At 39.3% G+C, this 16,791-nt stretch overlaps 1 long non-coding RNA gene across 2 annotated transcripts in view; it reads left to right on the top strand.

Moving 5' to 3' along the window:
- The window catches only part of LOC127529189 (uncharacterized), a 45,965-nt gene extending 40,918 nt beyond the window's left edge, over nt 1–5,047 (top strand). For both annotated transcript variants that reach the window (XR_007935872.1, XR_007935873.1), the window contains exon 3: nt 1,106–5,047. This is a non-coding gene — a long non-coding RNA (uncharacterized LOC127529189). The remainder of the gene's footprint in view (nt 1–1,105) is intronic.
- The last annotated feature ends 11,744 nt before the right edge of the window (nt 5,048–16,791 follow it).

The raw sequence follows: 16,791 nt of genomic DNA, 5'->3' as shown, positions 1-16,791 counted from the left end.
ATTTAGTTGAGTTTTCATAAATACCTAATGGTTATAACAATGAGCTGTCTGTTCTCTTCTAGAGGAGGATTAGTTCTTTATAGTCAAATGAGGGACAGCACAATGAAGTCGTGATTTTCAATTACTGTCCATGACTCGCTAAAATTGCATGCAAAAGTATTCAATCCCCTTGAAAGTCATCATAATTTTCTGCAAGACAAAAGATGTGTACACATATTTATCCATTCAGTATTTTTAATGTGAACTTTTATGCTGTAACAACACATTTCCAAAGTCAAAATAAATTATTTTATGCAGGGGGTGCTCCAGCTTCCCCAAACATAAAATAAACAGTTGCATACAAAAGTCCAGCAACACACAGGCTTTTATTTTGCTGTGGGAAACTCTTCCCAGTCATTTCCCACACAGCAATGCACAGTACAAAAGCACAGTACTACAAGTACAAAGCTGCTCACAGCACTTTGTCTTCTTCGTCTCTGTCTTTCTCTGCCTCCACTCAGCCTCCAGCAAACATTGCCTTCTCCCTCCCAACTCTGGCTTCTGCAGCAGTTACAGCTGGCTGCTTTTATGTAATACCTGGGAGTACTTCCAGTGTCTCGTAAGCTTGGTGGAAGCACCTCTGGGTAAGGTGGGAGCCCAACAAAGCAGAGATCTGCAGTCCCTGCAGCACCCCCCTGGCAGCTCCTCCGGCACCCAACAAGACTGAGCCACCAAACTGCAAGTTTCACTGTGCCCTATGGGAAACTGGGGTGCTGTAGCAACCTGGGGTGGGCTGCCATCTAGCAATCTAGGGGAAATAATGCTCCTGAGCACACTTTCTCCCCAGGTCCTTCCATCACAAAGGTGTCCCAGCTGGGTAAGGGTGCAGGCCTTCTGCCACACCATGTGCATTTTTTATTAATTTATGTATAAATGAAAATTACAAAGTGCAGCCTTCCAGAGTTATTTGTTAGGTCAGTTTAATCAATTCAAAACATTTGCTGTAAATGAATATCAGATTTCAACAGGTGTCTTTAACTTTCTCTGATATTGCTAGGATAAATATTATTGTTAACTGTTATCATTTTAGTCAAGCTATTCATGTATTCTTTTCTTTATATTTCAGAATGGGAACCAGTCCTAAATGGAACACCAGGCCACTGAAGGACAGTCACGCACAGAGAGACTATTACAGATGCCAATTACTGCAACATAATGTCAAAATATTTAAGATGCAAGAGAAAACTGGCATACTGGGAGAAAAATGATGGAGATCCCGAAAATGTGTGAACTTCACACGGGCAATAATCAGACTGGGAATCTAATCCAGATCCATGGAGCTTTGAGTCACCATAGCAATCCATAGTTGTGTTTATTTGAAAAAAAAGAATGACTCTTAAAGGAATACTCCATCCAAAAATTGTATTTTTTTAATATGTTACTTACTCCATGTAGTTTATAGCAATGCCCAAGAAAAAATTATAATCTCATGTTTTCATGCAAAACAGAAAGAAAACAGTTTATTGACAGAGTTTCTTAAACTATTGTTGTTGTGACCCAATCTTGTCCTTTTCATTGATTTAGAGACACATTCCTTGTTTAATGGGGTGGGGGGATTGAAGACCAAATTGGAGCAATGTCGATTGCTTAACTCAAATTGCAAACTATCTGTGATCCATTACAATTAAATCCAACAGTAACTCGCAACCCTACTCTGGCAACATGCAACCCAAAATCCTGGTTTATGATATAACAGGACACCAATGGTGACCAACAACAAATGACGTGAACAACATCCAAAAGCACAGTATTATGGGAATTAATTTCCTGTTTATGATGTCTGCTGCAATTTTCCGTAAGTAACCATTAAATCACATTTTAGCAAAAAATACATGGGTTTTGCACGTTTTGTTCATACAACTGGATAACTGACTTATGGATTATGAAACACCAGTAACGTGAGTTTTCTTTTCTCCATGAATGTTTTTCACATTGTTTGATGTTATACTGCATTGATCATAATTGGGTTCTGTTATATCATAAACTTTTTTGTCTCTGTTCTGCATGAAAACATGAGATTAAAACTTTTTCTTGGCCGTCGTTACAAATGACATTGGAAAGTAACATATAATTTTTTTTGGGTACAGCATTCTTTTAAACTTACGCTTAAAGGTTTTCCACCCCAAAACCTTAACTAAATAATGTTTGCATATAATCCATCATTTGCATACTTTTTGATGGCACTTAAAAACCAAAACAGATGTCTAGTTTATATACCAATTTTTTTACTTTATCCTTTTGAAAGGTTCTTAATGTGCTGCTCACATTTCTCTTAATGTGTAAAGACTGTGTCAGCTGTCATTTCTGTAACATGACTCTTTAAACATAGTCATTTTCACTCCAGCCATCTCCCTTGTTTAAGACAGTGTTGCTGTTGAAGGAGTTTATTCATTCATGTAAAAACTCTGAATTGGCGGTACATGTGCACCTCAGCACAAATGAAAAAATGTTAATTTGAAAGATCGGTTGCTTGCTTGAAAGAGAACTAGAAAGTTGCTTATCTGAACAAAAAGGTGGTGGACCCAAGATGGAAATATGGCAGAGTTGTGGGATAAAAATGGACTTTGTGTAAAAGGTGGGCAGTTATCTGTCAAAGTCCAGACTATACTGGATGGACTTTGAGTTTTAAAAGGACCTTGTGTCACTGCAGTCGTAACTGGATAGTCTTTTCACACTTTATGCTGTAAGTGAATAAAAAACTTCTTCAACAACATACGAAATGCTACTGTATAGTTGGGAAAGTCAACGGTTATCATTTCGTTCATTTTAAGTTCAATTATAAGGAAGATCAAGTCATTAGTCTGATGGCTCTGTTTTCTAACCTGTTATTTAGCAATCAGAACATGCCACATTTGTTTCGAGAAAGCCTTAATTCCAGCTAGAGCATTTAGATGTACAGTAGGTATAATTAAAGGCCATGGCTAAAAATGTTTATTTTCAGCTAAGCTCTGGAAAGTTCCTTTCTTGGTAAATACTTAGTTGGGCTTTATCTTAGCATATTTGAAATTCCTAAAGCCACACATTTAGAATCTCATCTACTTGTATCTAATTAGAAATAATTAAATTATGGTCAACATTTTTCGGTGTTTTGCTCATACTGTTTTGTTTTGTATTTTTTCTCTCCCATAGGTTACCGATGCAATTCAAAATATGATGCCATTGCCACCCAGACCTGAAATGCCGTAGGCAGCTTGCACCTTCTGTGATGGCACTGACTATTTCATCCAACTGTATCAGTGTTGTATGGGCCCTTAAATAGGAAATACTCCTCAGCTGCCTTCTGAGTATTAATTGGAGTTGGTGCCTCTTACATAGGACTTACACAGCTACAGTTGTAAAGTTTCAGAAGCAGTAAAGTCGAATCACTTTATGCATACTCTAAGAAAGATCATATTATTAGAAAGAAATATGAAGATAATAGTACTGCAAGTAAAAATGTATATGACATGGAGTCATTCAATTTCCTTTCACTAAGAGATATTTGGAATAAACTGAGGCTTAGGGCCTTGTGGAGGACTGAGAGAAAATGAATCTTGCTTGGTTGCACATAAATAGTTTTTGAATTACTAACTTGTTTTTGGATACTGCTTAAATTTTCTTTCTATGTGTGTAGTAATAGCAGCAGAAACATCATAAGTAAAGTAGTTACTGCTGCTGCATCATACCTTGAATAGGCCCTGTTAATGGTCTACTCTGGTTTTTTCTTTCAGATCCTACAGACATATGCGACGTGGGACGATACATTGCAAGTAAGTGAGTGTAACATGTGGGTTGACTCAGCCTTTCAGGGTTAGTTTCTGTCTTGCACCTAATGCTTCTAGGACAGCCTCCAGGCCCCTGCGACCTTATAATTGGATTAAGAAGCTTTTGATGATGGCTGTTTATATAATTTAATTACATTATGGAATATACTAGGAGAATGACAAGCCAGCAACTCACTAAGAGATGTTTGACAGGTGCTAAATTAAGGCTTGGGAATATTGTGGATGACAGAGAATCTGAAAGTGCATGAGTAGAGACAAAAAGGTGAGCATTATGTGGTTGATCAGAAACAGTCTGTATTACTTACTTATATTTTGGATACTATTTCGCCTTTCTTTCTATACATCTGTGTAAGAGAGAACATTACAGTCTTTTATTGTTTTTCACTGAATTATAATGTTTTTCATTAATGTGCTCATTGAAAGAATCATAAAAACAAATATTATATTACTAAAAACAGTGTGTGCTGTCTCAAGAGATATAGTTATTTAAATGAAGACAACCAGGTGATACACAGTCAGAGAACAACCTATGGTCAAAACTGAGAGACAAACCAATCTTTCATCTGAGCCAAAACACTAACCAAAAACAAAATTGACATAAAGAGAAAAAAAAAGTTTTGGTAATCAGAATTTCAAAATCAAAAAAGGTCTTTTGGAAACTTACAAAGATTAGGTATCTGTCCACAAACTGATCTTTACACTATAACTTCTATGACATCAGAAGCATTGTGTTACCTGGGAAATTCTGAGAGATGCTACCAGGAGAACACAAAATGTCAATGCCCTTAAGAAAAACAAAGATGGTGATACATGATTATAAAGTGTCAACTTTGTTAATGCAAAAATGAATGTAAGAATCAATATTAAGAAAATCCCAAAACACCAAAAAAGATGTACAGATCATTATATTTCATGCAGAATACTTACAAATACATATTGTATATGTCATTTATAATTGTCTATATACTGTATATGTGTTGCATGAGATGTATACTTTTTTAATAAGATGTATACTTGTTTATTTTTTTATTTTATTTTATTTTAATTTCATTGTACTATGGACTTGTGCAGACAGTGCCTGTAGAAGAGTTCAAGGAAGGAACCAACTTTCAACAGAGCATCAGTCCATATACTGACTGACACTGTTTTGATTAATTATTTAATTACTTCTATTTAGCTTTATTAAAAACCTAATTTATTTCAAACACATGTACAGACACATGTATAGTCTGATATTTCTCTGTTAATATTACATGTTGATTTTGGATTTTGCTATATGGTATTTTATAATTTGTTTTAACTATATTTGCAATTGTATATGTCATGTGAATCAAATTCTGCAACCTATAGTAAAACAAAATAAACATCAAGTGAACTGAATGTGAAGTGAATTGAATTTATATTTTTTATATAACTGCATCCTACTGGGCATTAGAAATTAATTTGTTTGAAATTCCCTGTGTGCTTAAAGAAAAGTAAAAAAAGCTATAAAATATACAGAAGCTTATTTTAATGCACGATGTTAAATGAGTACTACTGAAAGCAGCCCACTGACACACATTCTCTAAAAAAGAGTTGGTTTTCTGTGTGTAGTAGTTGTCTTCATTCATTCGTTCAGCGAGCTTCCAGATTCCATGCAAATTTTCTTTGTGTTTTATGGTCTTTTTACAGGATTTGCCTAAACCCAAGCAATTGAATAAAGGCATGTTTTAAAACTAAATTCATTTATTTTTTATTGGTGAACACATTTACTTTTCTCTCATTCCAGTTGGAATTCCACAAATTTTGCTAGAAACATCTAACATACCCCAGGCTGTTACAATTCCATGCATATTTCTATTATAATGCATTCACATAAAAAAACTATATTCAGAGACCACAGCAACACACAAACATTACAGCAACAGCCAAAATGAAATAGCTACAATAATGAACAATAACACCTTCATAACAACTCAGTGCTTTAATGAAATAGCCTATATTTACAAGGTGTGACAATTTAATTCCCAGAATGGCCTGCCTAGTGTCACTTGTGACATAATTGTATTGAAATCACATGAGTATTCGTGTTTGAACATGTTTGAACTAATATGTGCGTAAATTGCAAGCTGATAAAGACAGTTGTTAGTTAGCTATTGGGAAAGTAATAGATATCTGCGTATACACTTTGCCAAAAAAATGGGTGATTGAAATTTAGAGCAAAGTATTAATATTAAATTTTGTGTGAAAATCAGCAAATGTGCTACTGAAATGTTACAACTGTTGCAAGTGGCATATGGTAAAGATGCTATGAAAAAGTCGAGTGTGTTTGAGTGGCATAAGAGGTTCAAAGATGGGTGAGAAGATGTGACAGAGCATGCAATGGAAATCCCTGGGTTCACTGTGCCCTAAAGAAGCACACGTCACACTCACAGTTTAAAACAAGGGAATATCCAACAAGAATTTATTGAACAGGGACAAGCAATCAACCAACAAGCTATTCAGAGGTACTGAAGAGATTATGAGATTCTGTTAGAGGAAAAAGACCCAAATTTGTGGCACGACAAGTAAATCATTCATCATGACAAAGCACTAAGTCACACTGCGCTCACTGTGAGAGACTTTCTGGCCAAAAAACCAATTACCCAATTAGATCATCCTGCCTATTCAGCTGACTTAGCTCCCTGTGATTTCTGGCTATTTCCAAAATTAAAAGCTGTACTGAAAGGACGAAGATTTTCTAATATAACTGATATCCAACAGAATGTGAGACAGCTGCTGAACAGTATTCCCGAAAATGAGTTCCAGGCCTGCTTCCAGAAATGGGAATGCAATTTAAGTTAGTGTATAGATGCACAAGGGGTGTACTTTGAAGTACTCACAGTGGCCACTAGTGTACAGTTCCACATGTATATTTTTTAAAGATGCATTCTGGAAATAACATTGTTATTGGACTTTTGTGCTCGTCACGGATTGTCCATAATAAACACCATGTTCAGGCATAGGGGTGTCCATATGTGCACCTGGCACCAGGACACCCAAGGCCTCAGTTCGATGATCGACTTAGTGGTCGTGTCATCGGACTTGCGGCCACATGTCCAGTCCCCTGCCAGAAGTAGCTTCAACTCCCACATTCGGCAGAACTTCGACCATGTCCCGAGGGAGGTGGGGGACATTGAGTCTGAATGGGCCATGTTCCGTTCCTCTACTGTTGACGTGCATGGAGGAGTTTGGGGAGGCCATGGAGAACGACTTCCAGATGGCTTAGAGGAGAATCTGGTCCACCATCCGGTGTCTCAGGAGGGGGAAGTAGTGCAGTGTCAACAGGGCCGGCCCTAACAATTGCGGGGCCCTATGCGAAACGGATTGCGCGGGGCCCAGTCGGGGTAGGGATAAGGATAATAAGTGAAAATTAAGATTTTGTATTAGAAAATAAATTCATCTTTGCATTTTATTCATTCTTTACTAAGTACAAAATCACAATCAAATTAACTTTACTTTACGAGCCTTGCGTGTAGCGAAGTCATACAGTATATCATCAAAATTTTGTTTCCTACATAGATCACGCTCAATAGCAAGAATTGCCAAATTGTTCAATCTATCTTCGTGAATTGTTGACCTCAAGTAATTCTTGATTAGTTTGAGGCGCGAGAAGCTTCTTTCACCAGATGCCACAGTTAAAAAAATGAAAAATGAACAAAATAAAGTATTTACTGATTTATTACGTCGTTATTGCATTTGATTACGTGATTTAACGTTTGAACGACAATTTGCATTTGATTATGTCACGTTTGCATTTGATTACGAGTAAATAAAATTTAAAAAAATACCTTAAGTCTACCAATTTAGGGGAACTTGAGGTAAGATGAACCACTTTTTAAAATTCCTTGTCAAATCCACATTTTTTGCTTTTTACCAGTAATTTTCAGTCAAATTATTGTTAATGATCTGCATATGCATGCGCTTGTCGCTTAGGGATGAATCGGTACGTTTTGAGCAAGTGTTTGTGAAAATTTTTTTTTTTTATCTTACCCCTACTACGGGTAAGATGAAACAATTGTTTGGGTAGACGAATCACATTATTTTATTTTGTAAAACTATCTTAAACATTTGAAATGAGAGACTATTCATAAAACAAATTGTATAAAGATACAAGTTGACGTGCCGATGATTCTATGGCTGACTGTTAACATAGGGTGGGTTATCAATGTACAGGATCTTCGAATTTTATACAACGCTTGTTTCTGAGGAACAAGCTTTACTCACCGGTGAAAAAATCTTTGTCTGGCAGAAAAGAGAAAATTTAAACCACTGCCGGTAAATTTCAAACTATGCATCCAAAAAATCGATAACATCATCCCCATAAATAGCTCCTCCTATTTGATTGGTTTCACTGAGCTGAGCCATCATAAGGTTAAGAACGGTGTCTGTTTCATCTTACCCCAAGTTCCCCTAAATGATGAGTTTAGAGATAAAGCACCCGAGCAGCTACAATTTTTTTTCAATTTTATTTACTTGTCGTAATCACTTGAAACAACGACGTAATAGATAAAAAACACTGTAAAAACATAAAAACAGAATAAACACGCTGACCTATACATGATTATAAGTTATAATGGTTTAATTTAATAATTTACACCTAGAATTAGCGCGGGGCCTATGAAAGTGCGGGGCCCACTGCGGCCGCATAGGTTGCAGTGGCCTAAGGCCGGCCCTGAGTGTCAACATTGTATATGGTGGGGATGGTGCGCTGCTGACCTTAGCTCGGGACGTTGTGGGTCAGTGGGGATAGTACTTTGAAGACCTCCTCAATCCCACTAACATGTCTTCCAATGAGGAAGCAGCACCTGGGGATTTGGAAGTGGGCTCTCCCATCTCTGGGACTGAGGTTACCGAGGTGGTCAAAAAACTCCTTGGTGGCAGGGCCCGGGGTTGGATAAGATACGCCTGAAGTTCCTCAAGGTTCTGGATGTTGTAGGACTGTCTTAGTTGACACACCTCTGCAACATCGAATGGACATCAGGGACAGTGCCTCTGGATTGGCAGACCGGGGTGGTGGTCCCCCTCTTTAAGAAGGGGGACTGGAAGGTGTGTTCCAACTACAGAGGGATCACACTCCTCAGACTCCCTGTAAAAGTCTATTCGGGGGTCTTGGAGAGGAGGGTCCGTCAGATAGTCGAACCTCGGATTCAAGAGGAACAGTGTGGTTTTTGTCCTAGTCGCGGGACAGTGGACCAGCTCTACACCCTTGGCAGAGTCCTGGAGGGTGCATTGGAGTTTTCCCAACCAGTCTACATGTGTTTTGTGGACTTGGAAAAGGCGTTCGACCATGTCCCTCGGGGAATCCTGTGGGGGTGCTCCGGGAGAATTGGGTACCGGACCCCCTGATAAGGGCTGTTCAGTCCCTGTACAACTGGTGTCAGAGCTTGGTCCGCATTGCCAGCAGTAAGTCGAACCCATTTCCGGTGAGAGTTGGACTCCGTCAGGGCTGCCCTTTGTCACCGATTCTGTTCATAACTTTTATGGACAGAATTTCTAGGCACAGCCAGGGCACTGAGGGGATCCAGTTTGGTGGGCTCAGGATTGGGTCACTGCTTTTTGCAGATGATGTTGTCCTGTTTGCTTCATCAGGCCATGATCTTCAGCTCTCTCTGGATTGGTTCACAGCCGAGTGTGAAGCGGCTGGGATGGGAATCAGCACCACCAAATCCGAGACCATGGTTCTCAGCCGGAAAAGGGTGGACTGCCCTCTCAGGATTGGGAGTGAGATCCTGCCCCAAGTGGAGAAGTTCAAGTATCTCGGGGTCTTGTTCACGAGTGAGGGAAGAATAGAGCGGGAGATCGACAGGCGGATTGGTGCAGTGTCCGCAATGATGCAGGCTCTGCATTAGTCTGTCGTGGTGGAAAAGGAGCTGAGCCAAAAGGCAAAGCTCTCAATTTACCAGTCGATCTACGTTCCTACCCTCAACTATGGTCATGAGCTATGGGCAGTGACCAAAAGAATGAGATCGCGAATACAAGAGGCTGAAAAGAGTTTCCTCCGCAGGGTGTCTAGGCTTTCCCTTAAAGATAGGGGGCCTCATGTATAACGCCGTGCGTAGAACTCACACTATAACATGGCGTAAGCACAAAAGCGGGATTGTGCGTACACACAGAAAAATCCAGATGCAGGAATCTGTGCGCACGCATACTTTCACGTTCTTCCACTACATAAATCCCGATCAGCGTGAAAAGTAACGCACGTGCACGCGCCTTCTGTCCCGCTCCAACTCCTCCCAGAATTACGCCTCTTTGAATATGCAAATCAATATAAATAGCCTTCTGTGAAAAGACAATGGGAAAAGCACAGGGGAAAATATAAGAATTTCAGCGAATACCAAGTGGAGGCAAAGGAAAAACGTACTATTTGTTGGTTTAAACAGTGGTATAATCAACAAAAGAAAGTTGATCGAGTGACAGAGTGTCGGAAAAACTCGAAAGATCAAATTCACAAAGTCGCACAGTGCCCGAAATAAAAAAGAAATCACATATCAAAGTCGCCGTGAAAAGGCAAGTCGTAGCCCACCGTCTGAGTGTCATATGAAAGCATATTAGGGTACAAACAAAAAACATAGGCACACAGTGGGAAAAGAGCACGAAATGTCAACTTTAATCTCGAAATTTCCACTTTAATCACGTAGTTTATTTTGCCATTAAAGTAGAACATCATAAACTTCATCTTAAAATCGTTTATTTTACTAGTTTCTCAAGTAGCATGTTAAATGCTTTGTTCTGTGTTTGATCTTCTATGTGCTCTATGTGTGTGAATCACTACGTGCTTCCGTTCTTTCTCTTTCTCCGACAGCACACAGAATGCATTACATTCGAGATATTACAGCTCTCTGAATAATTAAAATACTGAGATGTATACGTGATATCATTTTCATGATGATAGGAATGAAGGCATGTTATTAAACATGGGAACACGGTGGCGCAGTGATTGTTCATATCTCACGCAAGAGGCTTGCTGCACCATGTGCGACCTTCGATGAAATAATTTATTACAGAAGTACTGTCTCTTTCAAACGTACTAACCTCCAATTCCTGTCCATACTTTTCTTTCTCCAATCGCCACACAATCAGCTCTGTAATAGACGTTAAGCCATTTGTAAGCTTAGAAAACTTCAGAACTTTTAAGGAAAATTGAAATATCTTCGTAGTACATGTTTAATTATTCTATTCGTCTGTCCTTCCAGTGTCGCATCAGCACCAGCAAGAATACAGCGCAAGGCAGGAGCTATCCTTGAACTAGCTATACGCTGCGGCACCGTGTCCTCACATGTTTAATTATTAACAATACAGATTATTTAAATGAAGTTAAAGTTTTATCTGTATACTATAAGCAACATATTTTGCTGCATTTCATCTTAAAAATGATATTGTCATCATATGCGCAGGTTGTGCAATATTATAACTGTAGTGTAAGTTTACAGTGAGGTGATTGTACTTATAAGTACAAACAGTTCTACAAGGAGCACTTGATGGACTGATTGAGTGCGTTTATAGTTCTTGGGATGAAACTGTTTCTGAAACGCGAGGTCCGTACAGGAAAGGCTTTGACGCTTTTTGCCGTGGTTGAGGTAGTGTGTACTTGAAACTGTATACCGATAATTCTCTTTCCGATCATCTGCTGCTGTGATTCACACTCAGATACAGTGATATAAATACTCCGAGTGGTGCAGTGAGAGTAATATGGAAAAAGATGATCCGCAGTGGCAACCCTTAACGGGAACAGCAAAAAGAAGAACAAGATGCAGTGAGCGTAACAACGCTAAAGCAGTTATGGTATATGGAATACTATGGCTATTCCCTGGCCCATTATATTGCTACAGGTTAATTACAATCAGATGCATTACACTAATAAACAATATGCAGTTAATTTCAGTGTATTTATAAAGCCGCGTCAGGAATGTGGAGCTAAGAAAGAAAGGATGAGCACACAGGAACAGTAGTTTGACCATTCTGTGGACCATTATATTGTTACAGGTTAATTACAATCAGATGCATTAAATTTATGAACGATATGCGGTTAATTTCAGTGTATTTGATAAAGCCGCCGCCGTGGATGTGGATCTAAGAAAGAGTAACCACACAGGAACAGTAGCATTGCTTTGACGCTGGGTGCCGCCAGTCTGCAAAACCGAGCGGAGAAATTGCGTACGCCAAGGTATGAGTTACCGTGGAAATGTGCGTGGCTTTACGCCAAGTTTAGGTTTTATACATCGCGATTTGAGCGTGGAAAGGTTCGTACGCAACATTTCTGTGCGTACGCACCATTTATACATGAGGCCCAGGGTGAGAAGCTCGGTCATACGGGAGGAGCTCAGAGTAGAGCCACTGCTCCTCTGCATCGAGAGGAGTCAGATGAGGTGGCTGCTCTGATCAGAATGCTTCCTGGACGCCTCCCTGGTGAGGTGTACTGGGCACGTCTAACCAGGAGGAGGCCCCAGGGAAGACCCAGGACACACTGGAGTGACTACATCTCTCGGCTGGCCTGGGAATGCCTCTGAATTCCCCTGGAAGAGCTAGTAGAAGTGGCCAGGGAGAGGGAAGTCTGGGCATCTCTGCTCAAGCTGCTGCCCCCGCAACTCGATCTCGGATAAGAGGAAGAGGATGGATGGATAGCATACTGGAAATTAAATTGTCACACCTCATATGTGTGTTTTATGTCTTATTGTCATTTTGTAATCATTATTCTTCATATCTTTAAGTTGTTATGGAATACCATATATCCTCGCGTTTAAGTTCTCCTGCGTATAAGTTGGGGCTTGATTTTACCATATAATTTCCGGTATTTTATAATGTTGGTCATATAAGCTGAATGCGGAAAACTCACACTATTGGTCCAAGGTATTATGATATGCTAACGACCACCTGAGAGAGTAACCACTGAGCACACTGCCTACAATGGAGTGCTCAATCAGAAGGAAATATGAAACTGGTTTTAAATTAAAAATCATTGAAGTGCAAAAAGAAATTGGTAACTGCACTGCTGCAACAAAATTGTGTACAGTAATCCCTCACCTATCGCGGGGGTTACGTTCCAGAGCCCCCCGCGATAGGTGAAAATCCGCGAAGTAGCGACCTATATTTATTTTATTATTTATACATATTTTAAGGCTTTATAAACCCTTCCCACACTCTTATAAACCTTTCTCACTCTCTTGTTAACCTTTCCCACGCTCTTATAAACACTTCCTATGCTCTTAAACACTTTCTACATTCTTAAACACCTCAGACCAACACTGCACACTGCACGCAGCGATCAGATGTCAATGTGTCTGCACTCGCTTTGTGAAGGGGGGCAGCTGAACTCACGTTGAGCAGAAATGGACTTTGTGCTGCTTCTGCCAAAATGCCTGCTTGTCGCTCTGCGCGTTCGGAAGGAGGAGTGTGTGTGTGTGTGTGTGGGTGTGTGAGAGCTGAACGTACCTTCGCTCAAACCCCCACTCCCCGGAAGCGCAGTACGCTCCTGCCACTTCGCATTGTCAAGGGGGTGGGGAGCTGAATGAACACTAAGGAGAAGTGGACTTTGTGCTGGCTTTGTGCTGCTTGTCGCTCTGCGTGTCAATAATTTTAAGCCTGTACATCACCAATTTTCCTGTCTCACTGTCTTGTCTTGCGTGAAGTTAAAATGTTTTATAATAGTGAGATGTTACTCATATCCTTAGCCCGACATCCACATATCATATGTGTTAACAAAGTGTGTTTTATAAGTTTACATGTGTTTAAAGCATGTGGGATGGGTATTTTAAGGCTTAAACTATAAAAATGTTTATTTATATGGTCTTTCTATATCGCGGATTTTCTCCTGTTGCTGATGGGTCTGGAACATAATTTCCGCGATAGGCGGGCAATCACTTGTATTTAAAAACCCGCGAAGTCGTGAATCCGCGAAAAGTGAACCGCGAAGTAGCGAGGGATTACTGTATCTGAGAAACTGGTGAGAGATTGTAGGAAGCAAGAAGATGTAAAAAAAAAAATTGTATTTTTGAACAGGTGTATAAGTTGGGGTCAGATTTTATGATTGATTTTTTGGGTTTCAAGACCTCAGTTATACACGAGTATATACGGTAATCATGTTTTGTTACTTTAAGTGTGCCTCCATTTTTTTCTTAATTTTATTTGAAGAAAATAACATTCCGTACAATCAAGTCGAACTTAACACACCAGAATTAAACCCCGAAAATCAGTCTTGAAAACTCAGATAGCATCTCTATAATATATAAAAACATTTTAAAGTTCCTTTCTTTCAAAGATCACAGGATACAGTGGGGAAAAGGCCTTTCACTTAATATTTCAGAAAAGGAGTGGAAGACAGCCATGCATAGAATACATTCTAGCTCCATATGTGCAAAGCATTCGGTCATTCAACTTAAAATCTTTATAAAAACCTTTATAAGTCTGAGTCTTCAAGACTGACCAATATTTCTTCTGGAATAAAAATGGGTGAGACGAGTGGAAAATTAGGCAGGTTCCTTTCAGCAAAGTTTCTGATTTGAAAGTAGTGTGTTTTGTCTTGGTAGAGTATTATTTTGCTCTACTTTAACCTTTTGTTTTATTGATATGTAGCCTTTGTCAGAATGCCTCAAATCTCCCAGACTTAACACTGTTTATAAGGTACTGTATCATATAACTTCTCCCCACCTTCCCTTCTACATGTATAACCTCATGCAATTAGGTTTAGTAAAAGACAAACAGGAGTTAAGTTCCAATATAAACAACATATTATTGATAATATTCATAAATAATAACAATATACAAAGTACATTTTAATATTGGCAACCATACAACCTGATAAATGGTGATGTGTAGTTTTAGGTGGCACACCGACTTGTTAGTTACTTAAAATGTCTCTAATTAAGACATCGTTGTAGTCAGCTTTCTTCAGAACAGCCCACATGCCTGTTTCAATATGGCTGCCGAGCTGTACTCTTCATTGTGTTGTCCTATTCAGTTCATGATGTGTAATGATCTTTCATCAGTTTGGTAAGAGAGAGGGGGTGAGGTAAAGCAAGAAAATGTATAGGTTTTCTGTCCAACCCCTAGAACCAATAGGGCATCATGGTACTTAAAGGCTTTTGATACAAGCCAGTTCCAAACAGCCATACTTCAGACCAATGGGGAGATAGAACACCTTCACACCTGCCCTCCAAACCATATGTTAAGGTAAAGCTTGGCAGTTAGGCAGCCTGGCTTTCCTGTGGGGTTTGACTGACAGACTTCAGCAGAGAAATGTTTTTCAAAGTTGTTTGAGGCACTTCCCCCAACCCTGTCGTAAAATTACAAACAGACTCGGTCCTACGGGGGGTGGGGGGGGGGGGTTAAGGGGTTCTTAAACCATTGCTGTTATTATCAATAATGTAACACTAATATTACATTGCTTTCTCTAAGTTACAAATAAACACATACAAAATATTTATCAACTTGTATGCAAAATTTCACATCACAACACTCCACCCCGATAAATATTTTGAACAATGTCTTTATAATTAAACAGTCTTCATTGGTTGAAGAGTCTGTTGAATAACTTGTGGTTTGATTGCTCTCCCAGGGTTAAAAGTTGTGCGTGATCGTTTGTCCATTACATGTCTTCTTTATGTCAAAGATAATCTGAAGAACTTGGATGCGCTCCTGATGACTTGTATCTGCTCCGGCTTGCTTCAACTGTTTCTTTAGCTTTTTGCAGTCTTCATATGTCATCAGATCTGGTGGTTCAAAATGAGACAAGTCCTTCCACCTTCCACTAACCTAACCCACTGAAATTTAAGTCTATTGTGTGAATTATTTTCTTAATCCATACTGGTATTGTGTAACTGCTAATTAGACCACTGTCCCAAACTATCCATTTAAGCATATGCAGCTGTACTATTAACTTCAAAATTTGAAAGGTAAAATACCATAGGTGCCAGTACAACCACTTCTGCCCAAGTGAGAGCACATACACCACTGCACAAATTGTTCACAAACCAACATTTGTTGCCCCTCTTCATGCATTTGGGGTTGACTTAGTTGCCTCTTGTGCTTTTCTACCCATGGTGCAACCTTTGACTGCCATCAGCCTTTACCAGTTTAGGCTGGCATCACCACCATGAGACATCATAGCTATGCCACCCTCATCATTCCACCTGTAGGCCACACATAGAGTTGTCTGCTCATCATATGCATACTTGTTGTGCTAAACACCTCGGTTCAGAATTGGCCCACTGGTCCTCTGCTTGTACCACAGCTGACAACTGCAGCAGGGCTTCCATATTTTGCCAATTAGACTATAACTAAACATCAAAGCCCATATGACTTGCAAATGTACCAGCTGCACCTGCTTCACCAATATGCACAGTATACCTTTCTTTAATAATAGTATTAATTATATTAATTATCCCACTTATTTAACTAATACCCAGAATTTACACTTTATGAGCCCAAAATTAATCCCCTTATTTTGGCATTCCTAATTGGCTTGCTCACTTTCCACCCCTTGGAATACAAATTTGTTGCAGTAATGAACCTTTTTTTTAAACTATAGCTATTGTAACTTGTCCTATTATTGCATGACTTGTGGACTTGTTACTCAATTAAACCCCAGTAAGTGACTTATTCTTCCTGTCTCTTTAGTTGTTCTTCATGTCTTTGTCTATATCTTTAGTCTTTGCTTGTCATCTTTTCCTAGCTTCTTTATTTGTTCCGCTGTGTAGGCAGGTCTGCAAAATAATAATAATAATAATTCTTTACATTTATATAGCGCTTTCTCACTACTCAAAGCGCTCTCCACACAGGGAGGACCCGGGAAGCAAACCCACAGTCTCCTTATTGCAAAATGGAAGGTGACAAAGCAGTTTCTATCCATCTCATCTTCTTGGTTGTTGACCTAGTGCCAACACTGAAACTTTGCATCTGGGCATTCATTGGAACAGCTTGGCCACTAGTGCCACTCCAGTCCAATGGGCTAGTGGTAACCCAGTCTCCTGCA

This window comes from Erpetoichthys calabaricus, chromosome 9 (genome assembly GCF_900747795.2).
Source record: "Erpetoichthys calabaricus chromosome 9, fErpCal1.3, whole genome shotgun sequence".
Taxonomy (NCBI): Eukaryota; Metazoa; Chordata; class Cladistia; order Polypteriformes; family Polypteridae; genus Erpetoichthys; species Erpetoichthys calabaricus.
The sequence above is the reverse complement of the archived record's forward strand: the minus strand, read 5'-3'. Positions and strand labels throughout refer to the sequence as shown.